Source organism: Arachis stenosperma, chromosome 6 (assembly GCF_014773155.1).
Source record: "Arachis stenosperma cultivar V10309 chromosome 6, arast.V10309.gnm1.PFL2, whole genome shotgun sequence".
NCBI lineage: Eukaryota > Viridiplantae > Streptophyta > Magnoliopsida > Fabales > Fabaceae > Arachis > Arachis stenosperma.
The window spans coordinates 17,887,431-17,899,682 of NC_080382.1; the positions used below are offsets into that span (position 1 = coordinate 17,887,431).

Below are 12,252 nucleotides of genomic sequence, written 5' to 3' on the forward strand. Positions count from 1 at the left end.
GAGGAGGAAAAAAGAAAGGAGGAGGAAAGAAATAGAAAGAGGAGAAGAAAAGAAATGTGGTGAAGGAAGGAAATCCACGCGTACGCGCGCATGCCGCGCGCGCGCGGATGGTTTATTTCGAGAGTGGCGCGTACGCGTCATGTGCGCATGCGCGCAAGTGGGGTTGTGCCAAAGGCACAACGTTGGCGTGGCGTAGGCATAACTCTCTGGAAAATGTATGGAATGTGGAACTTCTCAATCCACGCGTACGCACGCATGGCGCGCGCGCGTGGATGGTCGAAAATGCTTGATGCACGCGTACGCGTACAGTGCGCGTACGCGTGGATGGTGCTTTGTTTTTCAAAAAAATTTTTGCTATGTTTTTGCACCAATCCAAGCATTCCAAACCTCCAAACAGCTACCAAAACAACATAAAACCTTATTTAACATACTAAAATACCAATTAAACTCATCAAATTAATCAAAACAAGACTTTAAACTAATTCTACCAATATGTACAAAAAGAGAAAATGAAAAGAAGTTACCATGGTGGGGTGTCTCCCACCTAGCACTTTTGTTTATTGTCCTTAAGTTGGACTTATGGGGAGCTTCTCTCAAGGTGGCTTGTGCTTGTACTCATCTTGGAACTTCCACCAATGCTTGGACTTCCAATAAGCTCCATCATTCAAGATTAATATCTCCAAGCTTTGATGGAGTTCTTCACAAACCATGGGCTCCCAATGTTGATCCTCATGTGTTTCCGGATCCCATATTTTGTCTTCACACCCATCTCCAAGTTGATTATCATTAATCCATGTGGGTGGTGAGTAAGGTGAATTCTCAACAAAGTGACCAAACATCCTTCTAGACCCAAGCGATCTAGTTTTACACCAACTCTTACAATTAAGCTTTGAGCATGCAACCATAATGAACCTAGAATGATATTTCAAACCACTAACCATATCCTTTTTACTCTTAAAGCCACAAATATGTCTAAGTTGACCATCCGTCTCAAGCAAACCATAGTCAAGGGGAATAATAAAGCTTAAGTATAAGGAATTTACCCACTTGAATGAGAGAATGGATGGTGGTGGCTTGGGGAGAGGTATTTCCAATGTGCTTGCAAGCTCTACTCCCTTGTTTTCTTCCTTGTCAATCTCCACCTCTTCATAAACTTCTTCATTCTCAATCCTTTGTTCATCAACTTCATCTAACTCTTCTCCATCACTCAAGTCATAAATGGGAGGTTGAGAGAAATCTACCTCCACATCACTTTTAATTTCATTGGGAGAAGGTTCTTCAAATTCAAAGGATTCTTCACCAAGAAGATTGGATGCATGATCTTCATCACCACGGGAACTCAACTCTTGTTCCATTCCTTCCAAGTCTTCATATGGAATATGCCTTGGAGGTTGTGCACATTCCTCCTCAACATCAACCTCAATCTTCTTGGAGGGGTTTTGTTCAACTCTAGGTTCCCATGGAGGTTCCGCATCTCCTAAGTCTTCAACCACTTCTTCCTTTTCTTCAATAGTCATAGGCTTCTCCAATTGTTCTAATACAAAGTGGTATTCCTCATTTTCCACCGGAGTTTCCAATCTCTCCTTCATGCTATTCTCTTTAATTGATTCTCCACATGTGACCATGGGAGTGCTTTGAGTGCTCAAGCATTGGGAGGCTAAAGTGCTTACTACCTTGGTCAAGGTAGCCATAGATTCTAGTGTCTCCCTTTGCATTTCTCCTTGCCCTTGAAGTATAAGGCTAAGGATTTCATCCATTGAGGATTAGAGTGGATAAGAGGGTTCATTGTCTTGGAGAAAGGGTTCATTATAGGAAGGTGGTTCTTCTTGGTAAGGTGGTGGTGTGTATTGAGGTGGTTCTTGGGAGTAGTAATCTTGGAATTGTGGTTCCATGTATGGCTCATATGGTTCAAAAGGTGGTTGGTGTAGTGGATATGAATCATGGTCATATGGAGGTGTTTGGTGAAAATAGGCTTGAGAGTGTGGTTGATGATCATGTTGAGGAGATGATTCATAGGCATATGGTGGTGGTTCTTGAAAGTCACAAGGAGATTCACCATATCCATTGGATTGATATGCATCAAAAAATGGCTCTTCTTCATAATGCATTGGTGGAGGTTGTTGCCATGAAGATTGATTATATGCATATGGCTCCTCCCACCTTTGATTGTCCCATCATTGATGCATCTCTTCATTGAAGTTCTCATCACCTACAACATAGTTGTAATCACACTCATAGCCAAAATGAGAATTCATGATAGCAAGAGAGGACAAAAACAAAAAATAGTAACAAATAAAGAGAACAAACTAAAAACTAACAAAGAAGCAAAAAGCAAACATATTCACAATATTCACATATATACAATAACCAATAACACAACACCATTGCAATTCCCCGGCAACGGCGCCATTTTGATGAACGGATTTTTGACGGTTTAGAATTTCACAAATGAATTCTCGTTGCAAGTATAGTTTCTAAACCAACAATAATCCTTTCATACAAAAGATTGTTTGTCACAAGTAACAAACCCCTAAAATTAATAACCGAAGTATTCAAACCTCGGGTCGTTCTCCCTAGGAATTGTAATGAAGTGTTTTGTTATTGGTTATGAGTTATTTTTAGGGTTTTAATAAGAAACATGAAAGATAAATGGCAAGAAAGTAAACTAAGGCCTAAAAAGGTCTTGGCAAGGGTTGGTGGTCAATGATCTCTATCCTAATCACTAACCATAATATGAGAATTGGCAAGGATTAATCCCATTAAATTATCCTCTAACTAGTAGTAAAGGAAAGTCAAATAAGCTATATCAATCCTAGTCCATAAGTCCTAACTCTCTACCAATTCAATTAGTGAGAACTAGAGTCAATGGCTCCCAATCATCAATCACTTGGACATTAGTAACTCAAGAGTTCCTAAGTTACCTTTCCAAGCCAAGAGTATAAAATTCTACTCTAAAATCCAACCAAGCATTTCATCAAACACTTGGAAGGCATAAAAGGAAAACATAGTAATTCAACAACAAGAACAAAATCTAACAACAGCTAATTGCAAAGAATTAACAACAACAATTAAAGGAAACAAGATCTACATGAATTACCTCTTATTGAATTGAAAGAAAATGGAAGGAACAATATTAGATCTACAACAAAACATAAGAACAACATAAAGGAAATTACAATAAAAGAATGGAAGAAGAATGAATGTAACTACAAGGAATTGAGATGTAGAAGTAGAAGAAAGCAAAGATTAAAATCTAGATCTAAGAACTAAACCTAATCCTAATCCTAATTCTAGAGAGAAGTGAGAGCTTCTCTCTCTAGAAACTAACTCTAACTACTAAACTATGCTAATGGTAACTAACTTATGTTTCCCTCTTCACTCCTTGGGTTAAATAGCATCAGAAATGAGTTGGATTGGGCCCACAAGGCTTTAGAATTCGCTGGCCACGTTTTGCTATAAGTGAACCAGGTGGCAGCAACGGCGCGTGCGCGTACTATGCGCGTGCACGCCACCATACGTGTAGCAACTATGGCAAATCTTATATCGTTTCGAAGCCCCGGATGTTAGCTTTCTAAACCAACTGGAACCGCATCATTTGGACCTCTGTAGCTCAAGTTATGGTAGTTTAAGTGCGAAGAGGTTGGCTTGACAGCTTTCCGGTTCTTTCATTTCTTCATGAGTTCTCCAACTTTTCATGCTTCTTTCTTCATTCCCTTGATCCAATCTTTGCCTCCTAAACCTTAAATCACTTAACAAACATATCAAGGCATCTAATGGAATCAAGGTGAATTAGATTTAGCTATTTTAAGACCTAAAAAGCATGTTTTCACTCTTAAGCACAATTAAAGGAGAAGTTATAAAACCATTCTATTTCAATGGATAAATGTGGGTAAAAGGTTATAAAATCCCCTAAAATCAATACAAGATAAACCCTACAAATGGGGTTTATCATTTCCATAGGGTTCTCCCATGTAATTCACATCTTCCATTGAAGGGTTCTCAGGATCATAAGCTTCTTCTTCAGATGAAGCATCCTTAGTACTGCCTGGTGCAGCTTGTATTCCAGACAGACTTTGAGAAATCAAATTGACTTGCTGAGTCAATATTTTGTTCTGAGCCAATATGGCATTCAGAGTATCAGTCTCAAGAACTCCTTTCTTCTGATTCGTCCCATTGTTCACAGGATTCCTTTCAGAAGTATACATGAATTGGTTATTTGCAACCATTTCAATTAGTTCTTGAGCTTCTGTAGGCGTCTTCTTCAGATGAAGAGATCCTCCAGCAGAACTATCCAATGACATCTTGGACAGTTCAGACAGACCATCATAGAAAATACCTATGATGCTCCATTCAGAAAGCATGTCAGAGGGACACTTTTTGATCAATTGTTTGTATCTTTCCCAAGCTTCATAGAGGGATTCTCCTTCCTTCTGTCTGAAGGTTTAGACTTCCACTCTAAGCTTACTCAATTTTTGAGGTGAAAAGAACTTTGCCAAGAAGGCATTGACTAGCTTTTCCCAAGAGTTCAAGCTTTCTTTAGGTTGTGAGTCCAACCATATCCTAGCTCTGTCTCTTACAGCAAAAGGGAATAGCATAAGTCTGTAGACCTCAGGGTCAACCCCATTAGTCTTGACAGTGTCATAGATTTGCAACAATTCAGCTAAAAACTGATGAGGATCTTCCAATGGAAGTCCATGGAACTTGCAATTTTGTTGCATTAGAGAAACTAATTGAGGCTTAAGCTCAAAGTTGTTTGCTCCAATGGCAGGGATAGAGATGCTTCTCCCATAGAAGTTGGGAGTAGGTGCAGTAAAGTCACCCAGCACCTTCCTTGCATTGTTGGCATTGTTGTTGTTTTCGGCTGCCATGGGTTTTTCTTGTTTGAAGATTTCTGTTAGGTCCTCTACAGAGAGTTGTGCCTTAGCTTCTCTTAGCTTTCGCTTCAAGGTCCTTTCAGGTTCAGGGTCAGCCTCAACAAGAATGCTTTTGTCTTTGCTCCTGCTCATATGAAAGAGAAGAGAACAAGAAAATATGGAATCCTCTATGTCACAGTATAGAGATTTCTTGAGGTGTCAGAGGAAAAGAAAAATAGAAGGAAGGAGTAGAGAATTCGAACTTATCAAGAAAGATGGAGTTCGAATTGTGCATTAAGGAATAGTGTTAGTCCATAAATAGAAGGATGTGAGAAGAGGGGAAGAAATTTTCGAAAATTAAGTAAAAGATTTTAAAAACATTTTGAAAAATACTAATTGATTTTCGAAAACTAAGAGTGGAAAAGAAATCAAGTGATTTTTGAAAAAGATTTTGAAATTAGAAATAAAAAAGATATGATTGAAAACTATTTTGAAAAATATGTGATTAAAATGATATGATTGAAAAGTTATGGTTTTAAAAAGATGTGATTGAGAAGATATGATTTGAAAAACAATTTAAAAAAAGATTTGATTTTAAAAATTAATGACTTGGCTAACAAGAAAAGATATGATTCAAACATTAAACCTTTCTCAACAGAAAAGGCAACATACTTGAAATGTTGAATTAAATCATTAATTGATAGCAAGTATTTTTGAAAATGGAAAGAAATTGATTTTGAAAAAGATTTGATTGAAAAGATTTGATTTGAAAAAGATTTGATTTTGAAAAAATTTTGAAAACTTAAAAAAATTTTGAATTGAAAACAAATTCTTCCCTCTTGTGCCATCCTGGCATTAAACGCCCAGAATGGATACCATTCTGGGCGTTTAACGCCCAAATTGCTACCCTTTTGGGCGTTAAACGCCCAACCAGGCACCCTGGCTGGCGTTTAAACGCCAGTTTTCCTTCTTCACTGGGCGTTTTGAACATCCAGCTTTTTCTGTATAATTCCTCTGCTGTATGTTCTGAATCTTCAAATCTCTGTATTATTGACTTGAAAAGACACAAATTAAAAATATTTTTGGATTTTTAATAATGAGGAATAATCACAATGCAACTAAAATCAAATAAACAATGCATGCAAGACACCAAACTTAGAAGTTTGTATACTACTGACACTAACAAAATGAGAATGCATATAACAAAACACTCAAGTCAAGAGAATTCAAAGATCAGAGCAAGGAAATCATCAAGAACATCTTGAAGATCACTTAAGACACATGAATGAATGCAAGAAGAACAGAAACATGCAATTGACACCAAACTTAACATGAGACACTAGACTCAACAAGAAACATAAAATATTTTTGGTTTTTATGATTTTGTAATTTTTTTTGGATTTTTCAAAAATTAAGTGGAAAAGAAAATAAAGGTATCAAAATTCTTAATGAGAATTCCAGGAATCATGCAATGTTAGTCTAAAGCTTCAGTCTAAAGAAATTAGACATGGCTAGCCAAGCTTCAGCAGGACATTACATTCAAGAGCTAAATTGATGAGAATCAATCAGCTTTGGTGATGATAAGAACATCACCTTGAAACACTAGAATTCATTCTTAAGAACTCTGAAGAAAAATGCCTAATCTAAGCAACAAGATGAACCGTCAGTTGTCCAAACTCAACAATCTCCGGCAACGGCGCCAAAAACTTGGTGCACGAAATTGTGATCATTAATGGTGCCATCAACATGGTACGCTCAATTGAAATCTCAACTCTTTATCACAACTTCGCACAACTAACCAGCAAGTGCACTGGGTCGTCCAAGTAATAAACCTTACGCGAGTAAGGGTCGATCCCACGGAGATTGTTGGTATGAAGCAAGCTATGGTCACCTTGTAAATCTCAGTCAGGCAGATTCAAATGGTTATGGATGATATATGAATAAAACATAAAGATAGAGATACTTATGTAATTCATTGGTGAGAACTTCAGATAAGCGTATGGAGATGCTTTGTCCCTTACGTGTCTCTGCTTTCCTACTGTCTTCATCCAATCCTTCTTACTCCTTTCCATGGCAAGCTGTATGTTGGGCATCACCGTTGTCAGTGGCTACAATCCCGTCCTCTCAGTGAAAATGTTCAACGCACCCTGTCACGGCACGGCTAATCATCTGTCGGTTCTCAATCAGGTTGGAATAGAATCCATTGATTCTTTTGCGTCTGTCACTAACGCCCAGCCTTCAGGAGTTTGAAGCTCGTCACAGTCATTCAATCATTGAATCCTACTCAGAATACCACAGACAAGGTTTAGACCTTCCGGATTCTCTTGAATGCCGCCATCAATTCTAGCTTATACCACGAAGATTCCGATTAAGGGATCCAAGAGATAAACATTCAAGCCTTGTTTGCTTGTAGAACGGGAGTGGTTGTCAGGCACGCGTTCATAAGTGAGAATGATGATGAACGTCACATAATCATCACATTCATCAAGTTCTTGAGTGCGAATGAATATCTTGGAATAAGAACAAGCTGAATTGAATAGAAGAACAATAGTAATTGTATTAAAACTCGAGGTACAGCAGAGCTCCACACCTTAATCTATGGTGTGTAGAAACTCCACCGTTAAAAATACATAAGAACAAGGTCTAGGCATGGCCGTGAGGCCAGCCCCCAAAACGTGATCAAAAGATTCAAAGATCTAAAGATCTGATCTAAGAACTAGATATCCAAAGATGAAAATACAATAGTACAAGGTCCTATTTGTAGAGAATTAGTAGCCTAGGGTTTACAGAAATGAGTAAATGACATAAAAATCCACTTCCGGGCCCACTTGGTGTGTGCTTGGGCTGAGCATTGAAGCATTTTCGTGTAGAGACTTTTCTTGGAGTTAAACGCCAGCTTTTGTGCCAGTTTGGGCGTTTAACGCCGGACAGTTTTGAGCTGATTTGGAACGCCGGTTTGGGCCATCAAATCTCGGACAAAGTATGGACTATTATACATTGCTGGAAAGCCCAGGATGTCTACTTTCCAACGCCGTTAAGAGCTCGCCAATTGGGCTTCTGTAGCTCCAGAAAATTCACTTCGAGTGCAGGGAGGTCAGAATCCAACAGCATCTGCAGTCCTTTTCAGCCTCTGAATCAGATTTTTGCTCAGGTCCCTCAATTTCAGCCAGAAAATACCTGAAATCACAGAAAAACACACAAACTCATAGTAAAATCCAGAAAAGTGAATTTTAACTAAAAACTAATAAAAATATACTAAAAACTAACTAAAACATACTAAAAACATACTAAAAATAATGCCAAAAAGCGTATAAATTATCCGCCCATCACATCCCCTGCCCCGCCCCATTGACATCCCTAGTGTGACTTGCTGAATGGAGGAAGAAGAATTAATTCTTCTTTAAGTGTATAGGCTGATTGAAATTAGTGTCAAAATTCTTATTTTAATTTGCTTTACCCTATTAAACTATAAAATTCACCTATCTAATTTCTTTTATTAAAAATCAATTTATTGATTAATTATTTGCAAATTTTACGGGGTTTAAACAGGGCATATCATTTTGACTGCAAGAAAATCGATGGTTCACTAACATTTCTACTAACTTGGGCTTAGATCCGTCTACCATATCTTGCGCCGATTTCTAGGGAACCCCGCAATTTTTCACTTGCAAACAGGTAACATTATCGACTTATGTTGTACTTCATATTTAGAATCCAATCGTGTTAATGAAATAAATCATATTAGATGGTGTAACTGGGAATGTGGAGACCGACGCTATAGATATCTTAGTCTTGCTCACTTTAGGAAGTTGTTGGATGATCTTTAGGAAGGCCAGGTGTGTTTTCACTAAAGAATTATTTGTTTCGGGTTTAGTCTTATTATTATTTGGCTTGTAATCATCTGTTTCTTTTATTGTGTGCAGTTTATGTGGGTTGCCTATGGTGTTGATTGCATTGATCCAGACATAATTCCTACAGACATCTACATGCACTCAGTTGTGTGGAGCACTACGGTGCCATTGGTATCATTTGAATGCATTGAGTGGCATGCAACCGATAGGTTTAGGTGACAATTTGGTTTTGTTTAGGGAGTTTCTCATCAAGAACGGAATCTAGACAAGGCACACAGGAAAGTCCTAACTGGTCCTAAGAATCTTGACTGGACCACATCTACGATTCTTTCATTTTGGGTGATGCAATGGACAAACAGGTATAATCACATTCTTATTGAGCTTCTTATGCCTCCACAGCATCCCTTAGAGATTTACATGTGCTGGTACCATACAAAATATGGCAACTACTTAAATTTATTGGATCTTGTGGTTCAAGAGAATGATGAGGGTAATCCAGTTATGGATGATGATAATCAAGAGCAAGAGCTACAGTCACTGCCACCTCCACCTCCACCTCCACCTCCACAAAAACAACCACAGTCCTCGGTCCCATATGTACCTCAAACACAATTTATCTAGTCATACCCATTACATTAACAGTATTGGAGTACTCCACAGTTTGACACAGGAGAAGGAGCTTCTTTTAGCTAGTTATTTGGGTTCATAACTGCAGATCCAAGCCAATAACAATCTAGCCATCAGCCTGATTTGATGACGGATAAGTATTCCTTGGACAAGTGAGTCTCATCCTCCTGGACAACTGGTTTACAATGTTTGAATCGCTCCAAGGACTTTTTAATAAATAACACACACACACACACACACACACACACACACACACACACACACACACACACACACACACACACACACACATATATACATAACATTAATTTACAAACATTTCATATCAGATTCCTATCCCTCTTATAAAAACTCGTAAAGATGAGGGCAAGGGAAAAGTAACTAATACAACATAAAACATCGTTTAAAACAAAAAGGAAATAACTAAGCTCTTCCGAACCTTGTCGTCCATAACCTGAAAAGAGAAAAGATCTATAAGGGAGTGAGAACATCATCCTCGAAAAGGTTCTCAGTAGAGGGTTTTTGAGAATTACTATAATAGGATACATGAAGATAAAACTCTTTTTAAAGCATAGTGATTAGTAACCATCTCATACATCCTTTTAAAGCCCAATGATTTACCATTAAAAAAATCTGAATTCTTTTCTGTAAGAGGAAACTGGTTATTTATTCAAGGTTCAAAAGCCTTTCAAAAGGTTTTTCCTAACAGCATGAACGACCAACATGTTCTAAGTATAGGTTCATTAAGTCTATGCTGAACCAATTTAGTTTTTTATACTTTTCTAAACTAGAAACTTAAACCAAACATGGCCTTCGGCCCACCTCATGATCAACCATGGCCCTAGGCCCAAACAATCCAAGCAGCAACCAATCCACCACAATCCAACCAATTTTCAGTCACAAACATAAGAAGGTTCAAACACAATCAAGCAGTTATATCAAGTAGAGCAATTAGCAATTAGACATAATTATTCACGTAGGCAAACCAATTACAATATGCACACCCAAACAATGTCACGTAGATGCATGTGATGAATGCCTGTCCTATGACTAATGAGTCTCATCTGTCGGTTATCAAGCCAACCTGACAAGTTCGGTTTGCTAAACTCTTGGACTGTCCCCCGACGCGCATCCCCATTAGTCTAAGCATAGCTTTTTCTCATATATATCAAATCACTCAATGGGGGTACCATTCCTAGGAATTTATACGTGTCTGGTCACCCTTACGTCGTAGGGTCAACAGAGTATTGAGTCTCAACCTGGAACATGTGGTGGCAAGCCACGGTACTATACCCAGGAAAACTCGTATCTCATATAAAAGAAGTGCAAAGGCCACACATTCATTTATTCATCATCATTTCCGCACTTCATTACAATTCATACCAAATTAATCATCATTTAAGCCATAAGTCACTTTTTCTCAAATCTCTCTACTTTGAAACCAAAGTCAATCCATCTCACTCTTAACTCTAAAATCCTCATGTCTCAAATTATTCCAAGTTCATAATCCACATTTTCTTAAAAAAATCATATCAAATGGGAATTATTTTTTAAAAGACTCAAATCTTTTATTTTTAAAGTCATCCGTTTAACTATTTTAAATCAGAGTTATTAATTAACAACCTTGGCAAAGACTCAAGACTCTAGGGAAGAATAGCCTACCTCATTTCTTAAATTCTTTAGAAATATCCGAAATCATAGTTACTTAATTTGAAGTCAATTGAGATAGAGACTTAAAACGAAAACCAAAGCATGTTTAAAACACTAAGTTTCAAATCAATTCTATTTCATTCTTAAATCGGTAACCTTCCCAAAGGCCCAGAATTGTTTAGTCTTGCTAAATCAAAATTTAAAGAGTACTTTAAAAGCAAAATGAACTTAATTAATCAAAGTTCAATTCCTTTTAAAATCCACTAAAAATTTTTCCAAAAGTACTTCTTTAATCAAACTTCAAAACATAGGTTCTTTCATATTTAAATTAATCTTAAAACATAAACTTCCCGTAAACAAATTAAACTCGAAACATCTATTTCTTAATAAATAAAAAACCAAGCAATAGAACCTCTCAAATTCATTCTTTTTCTAAAACACATTTTAAAACAAAATCTTAATTTTCACGAAAATTCGGCAGCATCTCCCCTAAAACTTGGACTTTATCACCCTTTTCGGGTCCCAACCAAGCCATTCTGTAGCCCCTTCCACGACTCAAAACCAAATCAGTTTAATTCCAAAATTCGTATTTCAAGAAACAACTTCAAACTCAAATCATTTTCAATGAATCAAACTCGTTTCCAAAACTTTAAAGAATTAATTTAACAAAACCAAAAAATCATCCATCAAACAATAGTCATATTCATCCAAAACAGTCAGACAATACATAAGACTTACATAATCACCAGAAATTATATTTATCACATCCATATCCATTTATAACAATTGCAAAGAATAAAATAAGTTGTTTTAGAAAATTGCTCCTACCTCGAAAAGTTGAACCCATAAGCTAAATGCGTCACAAGAACCCTCTCTCTTAGCCCGAAATCAACTGTAGCTTTAACCACAGGTCTGCTCACTTTCACAATAGCAGAAACAACTTTAATCTAAAAAGGCAATCTCGATAACTCAATCCTAAAACATAAATATCACGGAAGCCTTAATTACATATAATGGAAAACTAATGGTGAGGGTTTGAAATAAAATATACTTACAGTAACAGTAGAACAGAGCAACTGCAATCCCGAACTGACCTGGCAGCAGCTTTGATAGCGGCCAGAAGCTCCGGTGGCTTAACAGCAACCTTAATTTTGACGCGCAAACACCGAAACTCAAACCTACGTAACCAACATCTCATAATCTCTAACAGACTATAAGTGAATACTGATTTCAAAGGTTCCACAACGAAATGCTTACCAAGAAGATAGGGG

At 37.3% G+C, this 12,252-nt stretch overlaps 1 non-coding gene across 1 annotated transcript; it reads left to right on the top strand.

The window, feature by feature from the left end:
* Positions 1-4,355: 4,355 nt before the first annotated feature.
* LOC130937595 (small nucleolar RNA R71) lies at positions 4,356-4,463 on the top strand. The gene has a single exon (XR_009068807.1). It is a non-coding gene; the product is annotated as a small nucleolar RNA R71 (small nucleolar RNA).
* The last annotated feature ends 7,789 nt before the right edge of the window (positions 4,464-12,252 follow it).